Source organism: Lissotriton helveticus, chromosome 2_2, assembly GCF_964261635.1.
Source record: "Lissotriton helveticus chromosome 2_2, aLisHel1.1, whole genome shotgun sequence".
Classification (NCBI taxonomy): domain Eukaryota; kingdom Metazoa; phylum Chordata; class Amphibia; order Caudata; family Salamandridae; genus Lissotriton; species Lissotriton helveticus.
This window is the reverse complement of record NC_136060.1, coordinates 11,181,490-11,202,872: the sequence shown is the minus strand read 5'-3', so window position 1 is coordinate 11,202,872 and position 21,383 is coordinate 11,181,490.

Genomic DNA, 21,383 nt, shown 5'->3' with positions numbered 1-21,383 from the left:
TATTTTTGAATTGGGGAAAAGGCTCTTGCAGTCTGAAAAAATGATGAGAGAAAAAAAAATTCCATATCGCTTTTTAGAAGTTGAAGGCCAAATTCAGCATGTAGGGAACTCCAAGTGCTAGTTTGCTCAAAGTTATTCCTGCTGCTCTGGTGAAAACATCATATCATTTAGACTGTTGAAAAAACTGTCAACAGCTTCTTGCGTAAGTTCCACTAATTCTGAAAAAGTTGTTACCATGCATTCATGAGCCTGAGCATGATTGCCTCCATTGATGTTTTGATCAGCATAGCTGACTGAAGGTCGTACCTGATCGATGCTGCTTTCATCTTGTGCTTCACTACCCCTCAATCGTAGTGGTGAAGTCTCCACGAATGCCGTCATCAGGATTGGTAGCCGCTGGGGACAGCACAATGCATGAGCCGTTACCGGACCCAACAAGGTATCTGCGTCCATTGGCACATCCGATAGTAGTGCCAGACAGGTGTCCAACACGCATTCTTCGCCGCATAGCAAGCACCTTAATACAGGCATAACACAACTTTGCCACATTGGTCTAAATGAAAGAAACCAAGTCATGTTCAGCTCCCGAAGCCGTGCTAGTCCAAGGACTTTAGTTATGCGGTCCCGGTAGCCAATGGCTAGGATCATTTCTTCCCTTGTCGCAGGTGTTTTGTCTGTGACATGGTTTGCCATAGCGAAATAACAGGATCAAAAATAGAATACCCGCTAGTAGTCCCAAAAGGAGTGGAAGTCCGCCAAAAATGGAATGGACAAAGTCTGGAAAAATACCCAGGATGGCTTTGAATGGAGTTAAAGCACCCGAAAACACTGCTTTAAATACACTGGAGACACCAGTGGTATCAGAAATATTTAAGATTTCGTTCAGTATTTCTGCGAAATGTATGGGGGAATTAGTTGATAATAATGAATGAATCTCTTCTGTTGTCCTTGCAACTTGGAGATCATACGTTTCTTTTGATGACGTGAGCCTGGTCGGCGTCTGTAGGAGCACAGTCTTCATTCTGCTTAAAGTATCTATTCGAATAGAAGCAATTTTCAAATCGGGCCATAACCTTGCCTCCCTGTCTGGAGAATCGTTCGGGAACAATACTCGTTCACAGCACATGACCTTCCTAGTCACGGTTATGAGATAAGGTTTTCCGGGCAGCAAACTACAACATCTGCGATCTACTATTAGAATGTAACTCCTGTTCGAGAGTCTCCTAAAGAATGGTTCTATTCGTGTTGCAGGTGTGCCTAGCTGGTAACATGAAAGGTTATTTGAAGTCCCTTCACAGGCTCCATGCAAGCTAATACCCTGACACAGAAGTGTACCGCTTAGTGATTTTGCACAATTATTGACACTGAGAAACACTTTCTGGCCTTTATTACTGACACATTCGTGTGTATAGGGCAAGTTCCATATTGACTTAATGTACCCTTTACCCAACCTTTCATACTGGCCTGCCTGTATATATTTTTGGCAGAATTGAAACTGGAAAGTAGTTATCGGAATATTTATTATTCCATGTATTATCCATTCAATGACAGGTCGTTCTGACATTGTCAATGGTAATCTCTCAAGTCTTTCAATGCTCAGAATTGTATAGTCAGCACCCTTCTGCGCCAAACTGATTTGTTTATCAGTAAGGTTAAAGATATCAAATAATGACGTTGTGTTGATTAAACGCCAAGGCACATAGCCAGAACGCAGATTTTGTAACGTCCAGCCAAGCTGTACAATAGAACGCAACTGGGACTGACCGTGTTGTAACATCAGTAAGTCTTGCGATATTATATCGATTGCTGAAGACACAATGCTGTCCAGAGAATATATTCTGGAGGACAGAGTCATTAACCCATTGTCCACCACAGAAAATGATTTTTCCAAATTAATACGGTCAATTTCCCGTATTTTTTCTGCTGTTTCAATTTGAGTTACTTTCCAAACTTCGTTATAAGCTGCATATATAGAGGCCGCTATGAAACGTTTTTGACGCTGTTTGCGTGGTCCCAATATGAAATCAAGCAAGTCAGCACCTTCTGTAAGTAAAGTTAGGTGTTGCTTAATTTCAGCCAGTGTGGACGTTTGTAGCCATTGAAGGCAGAGCTTGCCCACGCTGTAGGTGGTTACTATCCCTGGATGTTGTCTTTGGGAATATCTAGGGTCTGGCCTAGTCAATGTGAACCCCTGTTTTTTGTTCAGGAATCTGTCTTGACAGTTATTTGTATCTGTGGGCCAGATCAACCATTTTTTCCATTCAGGATGTGTTCTGTTTTGGTTTAATATATGGTTTATGTCTATCTCATCATCTATAGAGCTATTACTGTTCACTGTTGGCTTTGGAATAGACGGTTTATTCAAATCTTTGATTTTGGCTAAGCCAAGACAGGTAGTTTGTTGAATAGTGTCATTCAAAAATATAATTTGTTCTGGGATCATGCAGGCTCTAAACAATGATTCTATACCTTGTACTTGCCAATCTCTTGTACCCCAAACAGTTTTTGCTTCAATATTATTGTTCCAGAAATCAAACCCAAATGTATTCATTTGCTCAAAGAATGAATCGGAATATATCAATTTTGTGTTTGTAAGCATGGTCTTCATACCTGTCTTATTTGACAATTTGAAATAAAATGTTTCTGCATTACTTGTGTTAAACCCTGAAAAGTATGAATATTTATCATAAAATGTTTTTGAGCTGTCTTTTGGAGGAGTAGCACAATGTTCCCATTGGTTATAATTTAAAACATTTCTAGGTTGTGCAGATTTATGTAGATAATGGTTACCATAGTGGTTATAGCAGAACATCTGATCATAATTAGACGAACCCTGCAAATAATCATGTTCTGTAAATTTAGCAGACATCACAAGTTCAGACATCATATCATTAATACTTTCAAAGTCCCAATCATCAGCAAATGAGCTTGGTTTTACAAAGTCACTCAATGAGATCTTGAATTGGTGTGGATACTTCAGGATTTCAACCGGACCATAGATTTCATAATCAGTTTTGTCCCATGCTACACCGCCTGGTATAGGATTGGCTGTGAAGTTTACTGAAGAAAGTTCTCTTTTCTCGATGTGTGAAGATGTGTGTGGTTTAAGGACCAAGTTGATTTTCTGGCTTGCTGTGTCCATTTTAGCATATTTTCCTTCAATGAAATGTCCCAAGCATAGTACCATGATGAGCCAAAGAATGAGGATAAATGCACCGAAGGCCACCCAAAATTCAATCCATGGAGAAATCAGATAGGTTTCTTTCAGCTGTTGAAAAAGTTCCTTAGCTTTGTCTTTAAAAGTTTTTGTTGATGGCTGTTTCTTTGCTTCACTCAGGTCTTCAGATGAATCATCGAAGTTGATGAAGTAGCCGAATGCTGTTCTGTCAATTGTTCCAATTGTTTTTGGATTTTGCTTTGTTTCATTAGCAAAGTCTGCAGTTACATCATCATAGGTTGTTGTTTCTTGATGAAAAGTTTTAATTTGGGTTTTAAGAGGTTCAAGTTCCATTGCTTTGTTTCATAGTCCTTGTTGATTCACTGTAGATTTTCCAAATGTGATCAGTCTTCCAGTTTGAGCCTCTGTATTCGTAGCAAACATTGGTGTTCTGCTACTTCTTGGGAGTCCACTTGGCCTACTGTTTGTTATCGGCCACATGATTGTGGTTTAACCAGGTCGATGGATACAACTCGGTTCTCCTTTTACCAGCAAGGGGCGGTAGTACTACTGATCTTGTCCCGTTGACAGACAAGACATGAACTGCTTTTCTGTAAGAAGGCCCAAATTCCTTCTTTACCGCGATCTTTTCTCTGACTAGATGCCCGACTTTTGGAATCCAGACAGGCCTTGCTGGGACAGGTGGTTTCTCTTCAGTGGTTGTTGGCTGTTGTTTCAACTTTATGTTGCTCAGGTCTTTTCTTGTTTCATTTAAGTCCTGTAAAATAGCCAAACGATCTTTGATATCAAAGCTTTTGTCTTTAACCACTGAAGTCTGACTATCAAGATCTTGGATCATCATTCTAGTCCCGAACAATAGTTCGTACGGACTGAACCCTTTCAGAGAATTCCTTGGCAGGTTATTTAGACTACGTTGGACACTTATTAAATGTTTGACCCACCCAGCTCCCGAACCTAATACCTTTTCCGTTATAGATTGCTTTATGTCTTGGTTTTTTCTTTACACCATCCCGTATCCCTCAGGAAGGAAGTGAGAAGAGTCCCGCTATGCTATGCTCATTTGGTCATGCTTCCCTTTAAGCCTGAGGGCTAAAGGGAACACATTATTCAAAACGTAGCATGCTCCTAGCGTATATGCCATTATAGACTTGCAAATCCTTGTATAACAGTCCAGACGTCAGCCGATCGCGGGGGTGAACATCATAAGTGAAAATTAGTCTTTTTATGTTAATATAACGCTTTTTCGTGATGGGTACATTCTTATTGTTGTGGTTTTTCTGGAGCGAAATGCCATGGCAATAGTCCTCCTCGCTCGCCACAGCGATCTCTATTGCAGTTTTTTACAAAAATGTGATGATGCAGGCTCATGCCTGGCCACCAGTACACTGATTGTAATTCTTCTAGAGAATCTTTTAGCTTAAGGTGTCTGAGACCCTCACCCATATGTGCGTCTGTTATTAACAAGCCTCTCCTGTCCGTGTTTGGAATTACTCTATCCCCCACTCCAGGGATTCGAGCAAAAAGGACTGAGTTTGCATCGATTATGTATGTATAATTGAGTGGATAATTGATCGGTAGCGCTGAGCAGTCGCCTTTTGATGACGTTTTCACCGCCAGCACAGTTTCACCGTCAATGTGTTTTACTGTACGCTTTTTTGTAGCTACGGAGGCCGGTTTAGTTGCTACCGCCGTGGCTGTCTCAGCCAATGAATTCCCTGCAACGTGAACGCCATCATGCTGATGATTCAGTGAATGTATCACGTGAGTTTTTGGTAGTTCTTTCTTTAAAAGAACTAATTGTTCCCAAAGCGCTTTCTGCTTTATTGTGGCACCTGTGTCATCTTTGTAACCATTTTGAATCCATTTCTGCAAATCATTATTGTATGATTTGACGCAGAAATACGAATCGCACACAATAAGTGTCGGGAATTCGCGATCGGCATTATCTAGCGCCATTTTTAATGCCATTATTTCAGTTTGTTGTTCTGAATTATTTTCCACTGAGTGTGTTTTTGTAAGTAGAGGTCTTAATTTGCCTCCGCGCCACACTTCTTTTACAATTTCGCACGTGGCGTTGTAAGCCAGCTCTCCCCAAACTGAGGGTTGAGCATGTCAGTCTGTATATATTATACAGGCGTACTGTCGTAAAGGCAGAATGTCGATTGGCAGAGGGTATTCTCTCTCATATTTTAGAAATTTTAATTCTTTCATTTCTGGGTCAAAATAGTATTTTACTTTGTCTGTAGCAACAGAATTTACCCATTGTATCCATTCTGGATTTAGTGCAGTTGTCGGTAAATTACATGGTGTTGTTAACGCCTCAAAAGTTGATTCTGCTGTTCTGACTGTAACCTGTCTACCGTCTGCTTGGTATTTTTCCTTTGCTACAGCTGTTTGAACCGCATGAACAATGTTTTCCTTAATGTTGAACCTTTTTTCAGCTTCTGTGTACAAATGTGATTTGTATGCTATTGGTACCTTCTCTCCTTCATTAGAGGTCAGGTATGTGAATCCGCATCTTCCTGGGATGACTCGAATCACAAGGTTACGTGTGTTGTCACGTGTTTGTAATTTTGTTTTAACTAACATATCTGTTTGTAAAGATCTCAAAATTTCTGTGTGTTTTTGAGTCCAATTGATTCTTTTAAAATCTGGTTTTATTAGATCATAGAGAGGTTTAATTCTCTCTGCATAATTTATAATGTAAGTTCTTCCGAAATTTAGGAAGCCTAGAATTGATTATAAGTTTTTCAGTGTTCTAGGTGCTTGGATTACAGCACATTTCTCTAGGAAATTGTCAGCCAGGCTTTTGCCTTCACTTGATAGTTCGTATCCTAAAAACAGGACTGTTAGATGGGCAATCCTTGACTTTTTAAAGTTGAAATTGTAACCCTCTGCTGCGAACCCAAGTATTATGGTGTTCACTCTTTTCAAGTGAGTATCCAAGTCATCATCTGTTAGATAGATGTCGTCGACATAAGATAATGCCTCGTCATCATATGTTTGTAGTAATTCAGTTACTCTCGCTGAGAATAGTCCTGGGCTGTTCTTGAACCCCTGGGGCAAACAACAGAAATTCTTTTGCGTGCCATTTATTGAGAACGCCGTCAAATATCTGCTCTCTGGTGCTATATTTTGACAAAAGAATCCATTAGAAATGTCTAAGGTGGTTTTGTATTTTTTGCGCACTATGTTATTCATTAGTGCAGCACTATGCGAGTTTTGTACCGCAAATGTTTTGCAACATGAGTTAAGGTGTCTGTAGTCCAAAACAAGACGATATGAATTGTCCGGCTTGGAGACAGGAAACAAAGGGTTGTTCATTTGTGAGGTGCAAGTTTCAATCACCCCCTGGTATTCAAGTTGATCTAGGATCTCTTTTACCTGTTTTTTAGCTTCTTGCTTAATCGGGTACTGCCTCTGTGCAGTAGGTTGTGATTTTAATTGGATTTTGTGAGGAGGAGAGTCCTCATCCCATCCCACATGATTTTTATATAAGGCAGGGGCTTGAGCTACTGCCCACTTTCTTGCAAGTGTATATTTTTTATGAATTGGAATATTGTTTGAGAAGGCAGGCATAATTATTTCTTCGCCATGTGGGCACTCCCTGACAAACTCTGGAGGCCAGTCTCGTTCAGCTAGAAGGATGTCATAGCCCTTGGAGAGATTATCCCAAAATAGACCCCTTATTTTTCTAGTCTTATCCCCCTCTATACGCAATGTTATTTCATATATTTTATGAGGTTTGCTAACTCTGGTATCTGCAGTTTCCACCTGAATGTATTCATTCGTGTCCACTGTCTCCAGATGATTCATAAGGACTTTGCGAGCTATGCTCACTTCTGCTGCGCTGTCTAGCATTGTCTGAGCCCATTCTCCGTTTTTCAGCTGTGTCCTCAGTATTCTCGGCATTGTTAATTACTTTAATACTGGCTACCTTCTTTTTTGGAAATTGTAATTTTTTATTCTGATGAGCAGGTTCTTTGTCTTTGGACTTGACGTGCTCTTCCCTGTGTTCTGATCGTCCTCTTCTTTCCGATTTCTGCGAGGAAGTCTGAAAAGATTGAGAGGGACGTGTATCAATATCTTGATATCTATCAGGTTTTTTTTATATTATCCCTATTTCTAAGGTTGTATTTTTTCACAGAGGGCTCCCTTTGGGGAGACTTGCATCCTTGATCAGGAGATCTTTCTCTCCGCCGAGGAGACCTTCCTCTGGACTGGAATCTTTTTTCTTTAGGATTGGATTGTTTATTTCCATCCCAGCTCTTTTTTTGAGTGTTTAAATTATTTTTAATCAATATCTTTTCAGGACTTTCAACTAGTTGGGGTTTCACTGGTATTCCACCCAAACTATCTCTTCCTAGTTCTTCATAGGATTTTTCTATGATTCTGGCAATTTCAGATGGTTGGTCTGCTATATTTGTCTCTTTTAACCTCTGGCGAATCGCCACATTTGCTGCTTCTCCCTTTATGTTGGCTAATAATATTGCCGAGACCTGCTTGAAGTCTTTCAGTAATTTCATACCGAGAGTTAAAGCGGGTTCTGGACCGTATTCATCTTGAATCTGTTTTAGCACATCTGGTATTACTGACATGGATGGTACACCATGTGTTTTTGTGTAAATGGAAGCAAAGACTGTTCCCCAAGTGTCACAGTCCTCCACATGTGGTGCGATTCCCATTGGAAGACAGATAGTCAGAATCCTATGTTTCTCAACAGGGGTGGTATCTGGAAACACCGCCTCTATTTGAGTGATTTTTTGTGCTAGCCAGAAAGGAATTTGTCCCCGTTTTGCGGGTACTTTACCTAGACAGGACTGTATGTTCTGTGGTGTAATTTTATTTGTGTTCCCCTGATGAGTGGTCAACTGTGGAATTTTAATTGCTGGTTGGATTGTTGAAGTCCGCATTACATATTGGACTAACTGTCTATGTATTTTTATTAATTGTTTTAGCTGTGCTAAAAGCTCTGGTGCAGGCATTTCTTCAATGTCTGGATGTGGTGTATATCCGGCTAGGACCGGCCACGTTGCTCCTGGTCTACCTAGGGGACCGAGCCTGGTGATGTGATTATTATGTTTTAGGGCGCCATGAAACAAGAGCAGGTGCTCTTGGAATTTGAGTGGTATTTCCACTTCCTCGAAAGGAGTGTACTCACTAGGAGGTTCCTCTATTTTGTAATAGTGGAAGTCCTTTGTTACAGCGTTTGCTGCTGGAAAGTTTATCCATGAATAGAATACCTCTGTCTGCCGATATTTGTGTGCCTCAATTACCAATATGACTGTACCACCTCTTGGTGTCAGTCCATTTTCTATAAGTTTTAGGGTTATAGATTTCCTTATGTTGACCGGGATGAGTATTGCATCTGGGTCATTTTCCAGCAGAGTATTGTCTGCTACTAGGAGTTCAGCTGCTAGTCTAACTGTCTCCCTTTCTTCTTCACTTTCTGTCATTTTACTGACAGGAAGGTTATTCTGTTTGTTTGCAGATCAGGTTTCTATGGAAACAAAGATTAGATGCACAATATTTTGGAACAGTGTATCCTTCAACGTTGAATAAACCAAGAACCATACATAGGAGTCTCCTCCTGCGAGGTTTGGCGGATATGACCTTTCACCCACTCCAGACGTCTTTGGAGTATTATGGGAAAAAAGGGGTTCTGTGTGAAAAAGCACGACTGAGTTACTCTAATGTCTTGCGTTAGTTTTATCGCCTATCCAAACGTTGGGCGCCATGTAGTGTAGTTCCTATCATCCCAATAGGCTCTGGGCATTGGAATAATATCTTCAATAGTATAGACCTAGGGCAGAGGTTAACTAGGTCTTCTACCGACGATATTAGACTTAAAGTTTTGTGTTTGCCAGCTAGCTCAGAGTTCACTAGAAACTTTCTCGAATAGGCAAGGAGGATTTTAACCTCCCTGGATAGACAAGAAGGGATTTAGTTTCTGACAACCATAGAACATGACAACTTTGCTCTCCCCTAATCAAGAGTGTATCTCTAGAGTCGTGTGAAAACAATAGACAACTTATTTTACTCAGTCAGTTCAGTGCATTCTTAGTTTCACCAGATTGTAGAGAAAAGGAAGAGACTGGCGTGTTCAATAGAAGATATTATTTATTGATCAGTCTCCTTTCTCATACAAGAGAAATGAATCGCTATTATTGTAATACTTATAGTTAAGTAAAGTGCATACAGTAAAGACAGAATTATAAAATAATACTGTAAAAGCATTGATATGGTTTCTGAGCCATATGATACTTTAAAATGGATAAAATAGATACATACATATATACATTCGACTAAGCATACTCAACTGGTGCTTCTAACCACGCCTACCCCATTGTACCTGACCTAAGCCTAATACGTGGGCGGGAGTAGATAAGTAGCAGTTTAAGTTAAGTTTGTTTGCCAAGGGACTGACTCGAGAATTCTCTGCAAGGGGTTATTCAGTTCTGTACCTGAGATCTAGAATGATGGAGGGCTGGTATCTCTTATCCCAGGTCTTGATATTCCAGCTGCCTGCGAGGGCTGCTTGGAAGCGCCGGAGCTGGATTTCTCAGCAGGAGAAAGGCAGCGTCTCGTTCTCAGCGCGTCAGGAAGGCGGGGCAGCGCCTGTGGGCTTCGCTCTCTGCTGGGCTCCTCGGCACGACTCGCTGCTCGATCTCGTCACCACCGCATGTGTTTGCTTAAGGCAATGTCGGTAATATTTATTCCTGAAAGGTGCCGAGATTGACGTAAGGATGGACATATATACGTCAATAAGGATGCCATATGAACGGGCTCGTTCGCACATTCTTTTGCTGAAGTTCTCGGTGAAATCAAAACAATGGCTTGGGAATTTCCCAGGTTGCTGTAGGTTTGATTTGTTTTGAGAACTCCGTATGCCTTATCAGGGGCTGGAGGAATATCGCTTGTCTAATTAGATGGCATGCGTTATGACCTAATCAGATAACGCGCTTCTGTGCCGTGGTGTGGCTTAATCAGATAACGGTTTTTGCACCGTTGGATGGCTGCTAGTTAATTATTAACCAGACCAGGGTCAGGAGTAGGGGAATCGATACAGTACCTATAGGAATACATCACAACTTCTGGGGGCGGATGGACTTCGTGCAGGTCGCGGCTCATTGCCGGGCAACGCCTAGAGCTTTTCCTTCGTGCGCTCATTTGCTGAGTGGCTACGTTCCGCTCTGTTCTCTGTTGTCTCTTTTTCATTCTTGATCCCCATGGCACTGCCAGAAGTGCCTTGGTAGTGTACACATCATGGTGGGAAGGGGGAATTGGACCCAGGCAATCTCCTGTGGAACAGCACCAGGGAATTCCTAATACTGACATTTCTAATGGGCAAAGCACTTGGGAATTTCCAGAACATGAAGCATCAGAGAATTTCAAATAAAATAAAAGCTCTAGGAAATTCTTTTTTCTTTAGATGGACAATACAGCACTCCTCACGCGCTGTCTTGCAAAAGTGGTGAATGAACAGTCTAGTCCTTTCTCCTGCTCCAGACAGGAGCAGCAACTACAGGTTATCCCACCCCATGCAAGTCAGTGGCAGGGCTCCTCATACAGTTCCCATCCTTCCTTCCAGGCAGAGTACATTGAGTTCCAGCAAGGATCTTTCTTTAAATCTTTTGTATCCCTGAGACTTGCAACAGGAGGCCAGCACACACAAGCCCCTGGAGATTCTTCACAAGCAGGATACCACAGCAGGGCAAAAAGAGTAAGTCCTTTTTCTCCACCACAGACAGAAGCAGCAACTACAACCCAACCCAACCCTCACACAGTAAAGGCAGTGTTTCTCACACAGTCCTTCTATCCTTCATCTTGGCAGGGCCTTCTTGTTCCTTGAAGTAATCTAAAGTCCTGGGGTTTTAGGCCCAATACTTATATCCCATTTGGTCATTGTTCTCTTTGTGGCAAGGGTTTCTGAACCCAGTCCAAAACAGCCCTCTCCTCTCTGGTGCAGCATGACCACAGGGGGTGGAGGCAGCATTTTGAAAAGGAGACACAGCCTATTCAGGTGCAAGTAAAACTCTTCCCATAATTCTAAATGCAGATCAGGTCTATTTAGGCCAGCAAAAGTTCACCCAGGCACAACACGGCACACCCAAACCTCCCCAGTGACTGTCTAGAATGAATGCACATCCCCAGCTCCTGTCACTCCAACACCAGACGCTCAATACAGAAACAGACAGAGGCACACAGGATGGTAAAGTAAGAAAACGCCCTCTTTCTAAAAGTGGCATTTTCAAACACAGAATTTAAAAAACACCTTTACCAAAAGGTGCATTAATAAATTCTGAGTTCAGAGAGCCTAAATAAATTCTATTTCTCACTCTTGTCCTTATGGAAAGATATGCTTGTAAGATGTTACAAAGCAATCCCCATGTTAGCATATGGGACAGATAGCCTTTCAATAGTGAAAACCGAAATACACAGTATTTCACTATCAGGACATGTCACACACACCTGTACATGTCCTACCTTTCATATACACTGTACCCTGCCCATGGGGGTATCTTGGGGCTACATTAGGGGTGTCTTAGATATAAGGAAAAGGAAGGTTTGGGCCTGGCAAGTGGGTGCACTTGCCAGGTCACATGACAGTTTACAATTACATGTGCAGACACTACAGTGGTAGGTCTGCGACACATTTATATGGCTACTCATGTGAGTAGTACAACCAGTGCTGCAAGACCAATAGTAGCATTTGATTTATAGACCCTGGCACACACTGTGCACTTTTACTAGGCCCTTACCAGTAAATCAAATATGTCAATCTTGGATAACCAATCATATCACAATTCATACAGAGAGCAAATGCACTTTAGCAGTGATCAGCAGTGGTAAAATGCCCAGAATCCTATAGCCAATGAAAACAGGGTCAGAAAAATATGAGGCAAAAGGCATAAAGTTTGTGGATAAACCCGTCAAAAGGGCCAGGTCTAACAACCCAACTATATGCAAATCAGTCTTGACCCTGCTTGCTTCAATAGGAATAGTACAGTCTGAAATGCCAAGCCAGGTCCTCCCTGACATGGTTTTGTCCAATGTAATGCTCATCAGTCGGGTATAGCTTGATTGCAGTGGCACAGTGGGAAAGAGTGCCACGTCTACTGATAGACCAGAATCAAGTCCAAAAATTGTTTTATCCTCAATAAGTATGAAAACATACATTGTTGAGACAAAAGCTGGTTCAGTCTCTCTACTTAGCTAAAAGCATCATAGGTGTTGGTCAGAGGTGTTAAGTAAAGGCTCATTGATAATGGTATTCACCGCCTGTGATTACAGGGCTTCAATCACAAGCAATTCTGCATGATTAACTTAAAATTTTGTGTGAAAAAATGCCATCTGCACTCATGAATTCTAAGTTTCTGATTTGAAGATCTATAGATTACTTTAAGCAACAGTATAACTTACCACAGTAGTAATACCACAACCTTGTGTATTTCTTCAGAAGGCATACACAGACATATATCCACAAACACCGTGGGTTTCTGCAACCCTAAGGTTTGAGTTATGGGTGGGAAAGAGGGCTTTTGGGGGCTGATTGTACAAAACACCCACAAACTATAAGTCTGTGAGTTTGCATTAACTATTTAAAAGGGGCAAACAGGATGATATAAACCTACCCTTTGAAAAAGACAGTGAGAAAGTTGCATAAGTACAATAGCAAATGTAAGTCGAATTTTCACGAGCAAAGTGCTAAATGTATTAAAAGCAAGGTATTCACAATAGGTGACCTTGTATTCATAAAATCGTTTACTTATTTGCTATGTTACTGCACTGTGGAGTAATATTACCCATGAGTATGTTTCACTCAATAGGTAGGAATGGTATTTCCCTGGCAATGTTGGCCTGGATGTTTTGTAACACAAAAAAGTTGATGGTTTGTGTGGATTATCAAAATGTTCTTGGATCAATTCTCATCCTGGAAATTGGTGTAGATTTACTATTATTAATTAATTACAAGGTTAAGTTATTTTCTAGGGTTGCGATAGAAAATAGAACAGCCCAAAACTGTATTTGTATGTCATGGAAACAGTGAATTCCTGGGGAAAATATTTGTCCTAGGAAGAAACAAACCACTGCAAAAATTCAACAGCATTTTCAATGCACAATTGTGCATGCCATGAAGGCATGCCTCTGCATGGTCGCAATTGAATATTCACTAACATTGCATGTGAGGTCTGGTAGGTCAGAAGACTGAAGCATCCACTGCAGGATGCACATTTCATTTGATCACAGGGGCACAGGTTTGAATCCTGGTTGATCTAGATAGCATGTCTTCCTTCAGAGGTCAATAAAACGAGTCCTCTGAGAAGTGTAACAAAAAATATCAGTTATACAGCATCAAGTTGCCCCCTTGAGTGAACATGTTGTATTTACTTTTGGTAATGCACCTGGAAATCTGAGGCTGTCCAGGTTTCGAGACTTACTGGAAAATGTGGATTCTCAAAATGGGCACATCTACAGCCACTCGAAGCAGGGCCGGCACTAGGGCAGTGCGATCGGTGCCACCACACCGGGCGCTGACTTGGGGTGGAGGCGTCATTTTTGCAAGTATATTATCATTTTAAAAGCACCTGCTGCCTCTTTCCCAGTCTCCAGCAATTTTCAGGCATCAGTTAAAATGTCACATTAACTCTGGTTATTAATCGTCTACCTGAAAATAGACCAGAGTTTTGTCTGGTGGAAGTTTGGACTCATCCTATTGCAGTGCAAAGGGTTAAAATGCCTGCTGCTATTAACATGTAGTATGCAAATAACAAAGCGCATATAATGTAAATAGGTCAGTGAGTTACTGTTTCTGCAAGAGAGCTCCTTTTGTAACTTGTCGTTCATAAGTCAAAATCCTAATATAGATCATTGAGTTATTAACTGTCATCATAGCGCACTGTATACAAATTAGGGCTTTGTGGGGGAGCGGCTGACCATCGGGAGGCCTGCTACCCCCGGGGGGTTTTGCGGCCCTGGAAGGGGGGGGGAGTTAGTGCCGGCACAGGAAGTAGACTGGTTGCCCTGTTGGGCTGGTGGTAGGCTGGGCTGACTTTGGGCTGGGTTTGGGCTGGCTTGGGCTGGGGAGGATTAAAACCGGACATTTTGTGTCACTGGACACCATTTTGGTGACAGTGACCGTTGGGTGCGGTGCAGGAGCATTTTTCCCACCCTGCCACCCCACGTCTAGGAGGTCTGGTCTGCTTCGGGGGGGGAGGGGATTTCTTTGGGTGAGGTGATGGACAATGTTTTTTTTTTCGGTGTGAGGGGTTTTGGAAGGGTTTTCTTGGAAGCCGGTGCATCCGGGGGCTTCGTTATTGTAAGGGTTCTTGTGTCGCTGGAGCAGGTGCTGGTGTGCGTGGACGACAAGGGGCAGTTTTCCTAGTCTGTGGGGGCACATGGTAGGAGGCCTGGGATGTCTGGACATGGGGGGGGTTCACATATGGCAAGTTATTTAGTTAGGTAGTCAGGCATTGTGCAGTTGGTCAGTTGTGGTTATGTTGCTCTTTGGGGAACCATTTTAGGGGTGGGGGTGGGGGGTTGTTAGGCAGTCCATATTTAGTGAGGTTTCGTTTTGTACGGCACAGGCCAAGTGGAGTGGTGTGGCTCACTGGTTAGAGGCGGCAGACCCGGAAGCAGAGAACGGCCTGGGACCAGGGTTCAATTCCCAATGCGGCAGGATCGTGGACCAGGGTCAGCGGACTCGACAATTCTCGCCTCGGTGCCTACTCTAACCAGGGATCACACTCGGCAACTCAGGGCATCAAGCTTGCCTCATCTCTACAACGGCCCCCCACAGACGCCGGGGATGCCTGGTTTCACCTTGGAGATACCAAGAAGGGACCATCTCACAGGGAAAGCCAGGACGGGTTCCCCAGCGGTCTCCAGCGCCGGGACGCTTACGGGCAGCTGTGCGCTTTACAAGTCCAACACATTTACATTTACAAGGGTTTTGTGTTTTGTAAGGTGCACCTGCTTCCAATAAAGCGGCCTTTGTCACACCATACATTGTGTCTGTGGTCGGTGCTGTCTCCCCCCCCCCCTCTCCTCATGGGCCCCAATGCAAGGTATATGTTAGAGCTATATGTTTTTTTGCCCAGTTTTTCATCATCCTAATCTTGAGAAAAGGGTTCGTTAAGGTAGAAAACAAATATTATTGATGTTACTTTTTAAATTCTGAATTTGTGCTTTTGCAGACTAAGGACTGTTAAACTATATTGCCTACCAGTATCGATGATCTGTCACTTCTACACTACACCTAGTAGTACTTTGTGATGTAACATTTCCTATACACTGATTTACACACATATGATTGTCTCTGTGCAATGTGTGTGTGATGTAAAGTGCTCTGAATCCATGGCAGAGATGGTCATTGGGGGGCGCCAACAGACATTGAAGCACAGGGCACGCCCAGTGTTAAAGCTGGCCCTGACTCGAAGTCATACTCCGTGAGGTGTAGAGGCAATTGTAGTACCTACCCCCTTAGTCATCCAGGGTGGAAAAGTTAAAGGAAGAGCCTGAAAAATTCAGGAGGGAAGAAGTTCCACCTTAAAGAAAAATATGCTCCTGGTAAAAATAAGAAACACGTTAAGTACTCACATGTGCTGCGCCAGTGCGGTTGCTGACGCCATTTTCGCACATTTCCACGGCTGCTCCTATGAATATTTATTATCCTTCGGAAAATCTGAACTCTAGCCACATCGCGGGCATAAAAGTGTGACCACATACAGTTTCCATACGGTATTAAATGTAAGCAATTCGGGGTCCATTTTGACATTTGTGGTACTGAGTTACTGTGTAGAGAATTAACAGCAACTCAGTGCTCGCTGAAATAATGTTCGTATGTAGCATGTACTTGAATGATGTTCTCGGATAATTTAAACATCTATGTTTAGATTATGTGGCCTTCGGTAATAGCAGATGTTCACAGTTATCGGCATCGTATCAGTAATGTGTGTCTCATAAGGCTTCACTTCATCAAGCCAGAGAAACGCAAGAGAGCCGCGCGAAGCAAGCTCATCCTTTGAAAGAGACGCAGGGCCAGAGAGCCTCTCTCCCCTTCATTAATGGGCAGTCCCTCCAGACCGCATCTCAGAGTGGAGATGTATAAACAAAGCACTGTGGGAGACAGGTGCCGCTTTGTACCTGGCCAGTACGTAAACAAATCATTTAATTGCATCGCAGGGGCTACCCCTGGGCATGGGCTCGTTTTTGTCACAGAACAGGCTAACGAGTTAGGTGAGACCATGTGGCAGATTAAGTGCTGCGTTAAACTGCCGAGCAAGAGACACAATTGTGCGCGGTGTGAAAGAGACATACGGGCTAATTTATCAGCCATTTTATTTTCATTCTCTGCATTTGAGGAAAACTAAAATGCCTGCTAACCAGACTGCAGTTTACTTTAATTCGATGCCGCTGGGCATGGAGTTCAATGTATCTGTCACCATGGGGTACTTCACACAAGTGATGGGATTAAAGGGCATTCGCTTTGGAAAATCCGAGGGTGCCAAAACCTTCCAACAACTGACCTAGCACTAACGAGGCTGGCAGTTCCTGTCAACAATGGGAATGCTGTGGGCAGAGGATTGTTAGTTGCTGCCTCCTCAAAATGTCGCATTGAAGAATGTGAGGCGCGAGCGCATCACAGAACTGTCGATAAAGAGGGCACGTTGCAAAGGAAGAGACAGAAAGAGAAAACGTTAAGAGTTAACAGAGGGAAGGAATAGCTGCTGATGTTCAAATGTTATGTAATGTGCTGTTACTCGTCTATGTACTGTTTCCCCTTTGTTGATGTGGCCTCTTTTCATTACCGGTCATCTTGTAGATGTACTGCGCATTGCGGAGGACTGGAAACACAGAAAGACAGACAGACAGACAGACAGACAGGCAGGCAGGCAGGCAGGCAGGCAGGCAGGCAGGCAGGCAGACAGACAGACAGACAGAGAGAGAGAGAGAGAGATAGATAGATAGATAGATAGATAGATAGATAGATAGATAGATAGATAGATAGATAGATAGATAGATAGATAGATAGATAGATAGATAGATAGATAGATAGATAGATAGATAGATAGATAGATAGATAGATAGATAGATAGATAATGAGGAATATTAAGATAGACGAGAAGAGAGAATGGCAGAGAATGAGAAGGAGCTATACATCCAAAAAAACAGACATGGAAGGAGGGGGAGAGGAAACTCAAAGGAGGAGAAACATACAAATGGAAATGGCAGAGCACATACAAATATTGAGAAATAAAATGAACAGAAAACAACTAAATGACATATCGTTTTTAACAATGGAAACATGGAGGATTATGAAAGGAAAGAGAAAAGCGCTGTTTCCGAAATTCACTCTGAAGGAAAAGATTGGCTAACCCGAGTTCTCGGAGAAACGAGGGACCTCTCGCGGACTCGCCACCGCTAATTGGAGAGAATGTTCTGACAACATAATGGCGCGGCACACTGCAACAATGCGAGCCAGGGAGAGTGCACGTCGCCCCTTTCAGGACCGGAGGCCTAGGTCCTCCGGCTCAGCAATCAAATGTGAGCTGACACGAGTCCTACACGAATGGGAAATAACTGTGTTTGTTTCCATAGCGAGTGAGGTGAAACTGAATTAACTTCTGACAGGCCGGGAAGAAAATGGGACATACAAGCAAAGATTAAAGAGTATCAAATGACAAATCAATGTCCACCCCGGAAAAGTCCATTATTGCATATTCCTAGACCACTAAAATGCACAAATTAAATAAAAAGAGAAAAGAAGGTGTTAAATTACAAGACAAATGTGCCCGGTATGAGCGACCGGAGAAGCATTTCTGAGATAATAGCAGTGGAAGTGCACCCCGAGGAATTCAGTGGGAATTAAGGTTTATAAATCACCCTTTTGATTTAGTGTGATATAATCACAGCATTCCCTGAAGCCCTGAATATAGTGCAGTACATATGGACCTGCCATCAACTGCACAGCTCTAAAGTGTCTAAGGATGGATCTTCACGAAAGCACTCTATATAATCAGGCTCTTACCTTTGCAGTGTGATGTATGACGCTTTATTCCCCCAACAAAACCTGGGAAGTTCACGATTTTTCACCCTTTTGGAAGGTCACAAACACTTCCGGCTTCCTTCATTCATGCACATTTTGTACTCAGACCGTTAAATCATTTTGATTGGCACTGTCAAGCCAAATACAACAGCGTCCTGCAAATTCATGCTACTTGGAAAATTGTATCGTAATTTGATGCTGTAAAATGTGCACAACATTTTTCTCAACAAGATTACATTTTGCAAATAATTTCTATGCAAAATTGCGTTGTGGAGAAAAATAATTTTCTTTTCTTTACATTCTGTCAGTCCAGGACTAATTATTTTCGTGTTAAACAAGGATTATATGTACAATTAATTATCACAAAGCCACAATATTCAGGCGAATGATTAGGAGCCGAAAACTTTGCAATACATACAGTTAGTACATTTCTATAAGCCTTTCATGAAATTTAGAAAAAAACATCATGACTTTGCACAGGGCTCTACCTTACATCTGGAAAGTGATAAGAACTCGGGACACAGGTCCCCCAATGGCAGGTCACTGTACATTTCATGCGAAGAGTGGACGAAATCCTGAGTGTTTGATCTTGACTTATTTGAGTAAGAGTTTTTCATGCAGGTGCTACACTAATGCTAGTGCCTTCCTCATAACCTGGGCAACCACACCTCACTCAGTTACCACAATAGTCAGTGAAATAATTCCAATCAATAATCATGGAACTACACAATGCACACTACAACAAAGGACACTGTAACTGTGCGAATTGCGTCTGCAGTATTTTCCACATAAAAATGGATTTGCAGCATTGCCATGTATTCCATTATTTGTTGCATAATCTACAGATTTTAACAGAAAAAAATAGCTCAAACGGATCAAACATTACTGAAAAAGTGGCCTACAGAAAGATTAACTGACTACCTTCCTGTTGCGTATTTGTGTATTTTGGAGGCAAACTGGCAATAATAAAGTGAAACATTTACCCTGATAGTTTTAACATGGGTAAAAATGAAATAGTAATGAGGTCATATAATCACTAAATGTGCTGCATAATTTGACTTTTATTGACTTATAAATATAATTTAGGCAACTATGTCTCATAATTTGCTCCTCCCTAGCTCTATAATTCCAGTGGCCCGACTATGATCCCCAATAGGCACGTGTCACCTAGTAAATTCTGGATCTACCTTAAAGCTAAAATCGCACTCCAGGTGTGCAACACACACATAGGCACATACAATTTATAGAACAATAAAGATAATACCAAAATTGTACACTATAGATAGGCAATAGTAGCTCCTCACAACCGTTACCTGTTCTTGGCTGCTGCTGCCCAGTGAAGAAGGGGAAGACCACAACCCCCAGGCATGCAAGTGGCGCACACGCCGCCCACGTCATCGCCCTAGCGCCAGGAGGCGCTCATAGATCGTCTGGGGCTCCCGCAGCTCGGGAGCTCGTTACCTGTTCTTGGCTGCTGCTGCCCAGTGAAGGAGGGGAAGACCACAACCCCAGGCATACAAGGGGCGCACACGCCATCCACGCCAGCACCGTAGCGCCAGGAGGAGCTCAAAGATCCGCTGGGGCTCCTGCAGCGGGGGAGCTCGTTACCTGTTCTTGGCTGCTGCTGCCCGGTGAAGAAGGGGAAGACCACAACCCCCAGGCATACAAGGAGCGTGCACGCCGCCCACGTCATCGCCCTAGTTCCAGGAAATGCTCAAAGATCGTCTGGGGCTCCTGCAGCACGGGACACGTTCGGGCATGGGCGGGCCAGTCTGTGCCCATCAAAGCCCGGATAAGGCTGGGCTGGGCCTATTCTCTTGGCTCTGATCTCTTTTCTTTGCTCATCATTCCCCAAAATTGGATTGAGTGAAATAGTAAGACCTTGGGGAAAAGAACCTTCTCAAGTAAGCACGTCAGACCTTTTTTCATTTACTTCTGCTATACTTAGTGTGAATTGAGTTGGACGGATGGGGGAAAGGGAGAGTACACCCAAGTCCCTACAGAACTCAACCCTTGACTGCTTCCTAAAGCGAGCTGCAAAATCTATAGATAAAGAAATACTAGCAGTTCAATGTCGCTTATCTATAGAGGGGGTCCCACTATAATTATGAACCAGGAAGCGTCCTTAGGTGCTCAAACAAAGGCTATGGACCTAGAGTGTAATGCTCTTGACTAATCTGTACAGGATTTAGTCACCTCTGTGCGGACTCCACATCGACTTCAAGCTTCTCCAGTACCTTGTCCCCCAGCTAAAAGGAAGAGGAAGCAAAAGCCATTAGAGCCTGCATCAGTAGCTTACACCTGATCAAAGAGAAAAGCTAGACAGTCCCCTACCGGGGGCAGTAATAGTTCTACTGTAGCATCACCAACTAAATCGAATCCCTACCCTGTGCCACCTCTCCCTGCAGCCTTATCCCGGCTAGACAACAAGCTCTTTCTAGATTGGTTCGGAAAACTATTACAAAATGGTTTGCTACCCACGATGAACAGGCTAGATAGCCTAGAAATTAGTGTGGAAAATGTAAAAAAGACAATCTCCACCCTAACCGTAGGGACAGACAATCATGGCTCCCAATGTCCTGGGTGGGTCTGTAGAACAACTGGGGGGTGAAAAACATAGGAAAACCAGCATCATGGTGGAAACTCATCATTGTAATCTAGTACAACCCACAGCTGTGACCAATGAGCAAACAAATGATCACGACACATGGGAAGATGCCCATAGGGAAAACAGTCCGCATAAGCCTGCTAATTATTCGGGCTTTAACACCATCAGCCCGCCTTTGAATAGGAATGAAACAGCAGCATCTAGACAGTCCAATTTACGATTGGGTGATGTTTCTTCCGGTGGAGATAATTGCAATGACACGACTCTCCATCTTCCCCCGGATTGCTGCCCATATGTGGGTGGTGATCTAACATTGAATACTGATTTGTCTAGCTCCTGTTTTCATGATATTTTGTTTGTCTGTAGAGTGGATTGGGTTGGTCCACTACGGAAAGTAGCAAAGGGAGATTGCATAGTAATCAATTGCAGATCTCCAGATCTCGCAGGCCAGTTGCTCCAAAGTAGGGGGAAACGACCTGGGTGTGGCCCAAGACAAGGGATTAAGTTAGTGCCACTCCGCTTTTTCTATAGGCATCTTAAGCCGACTG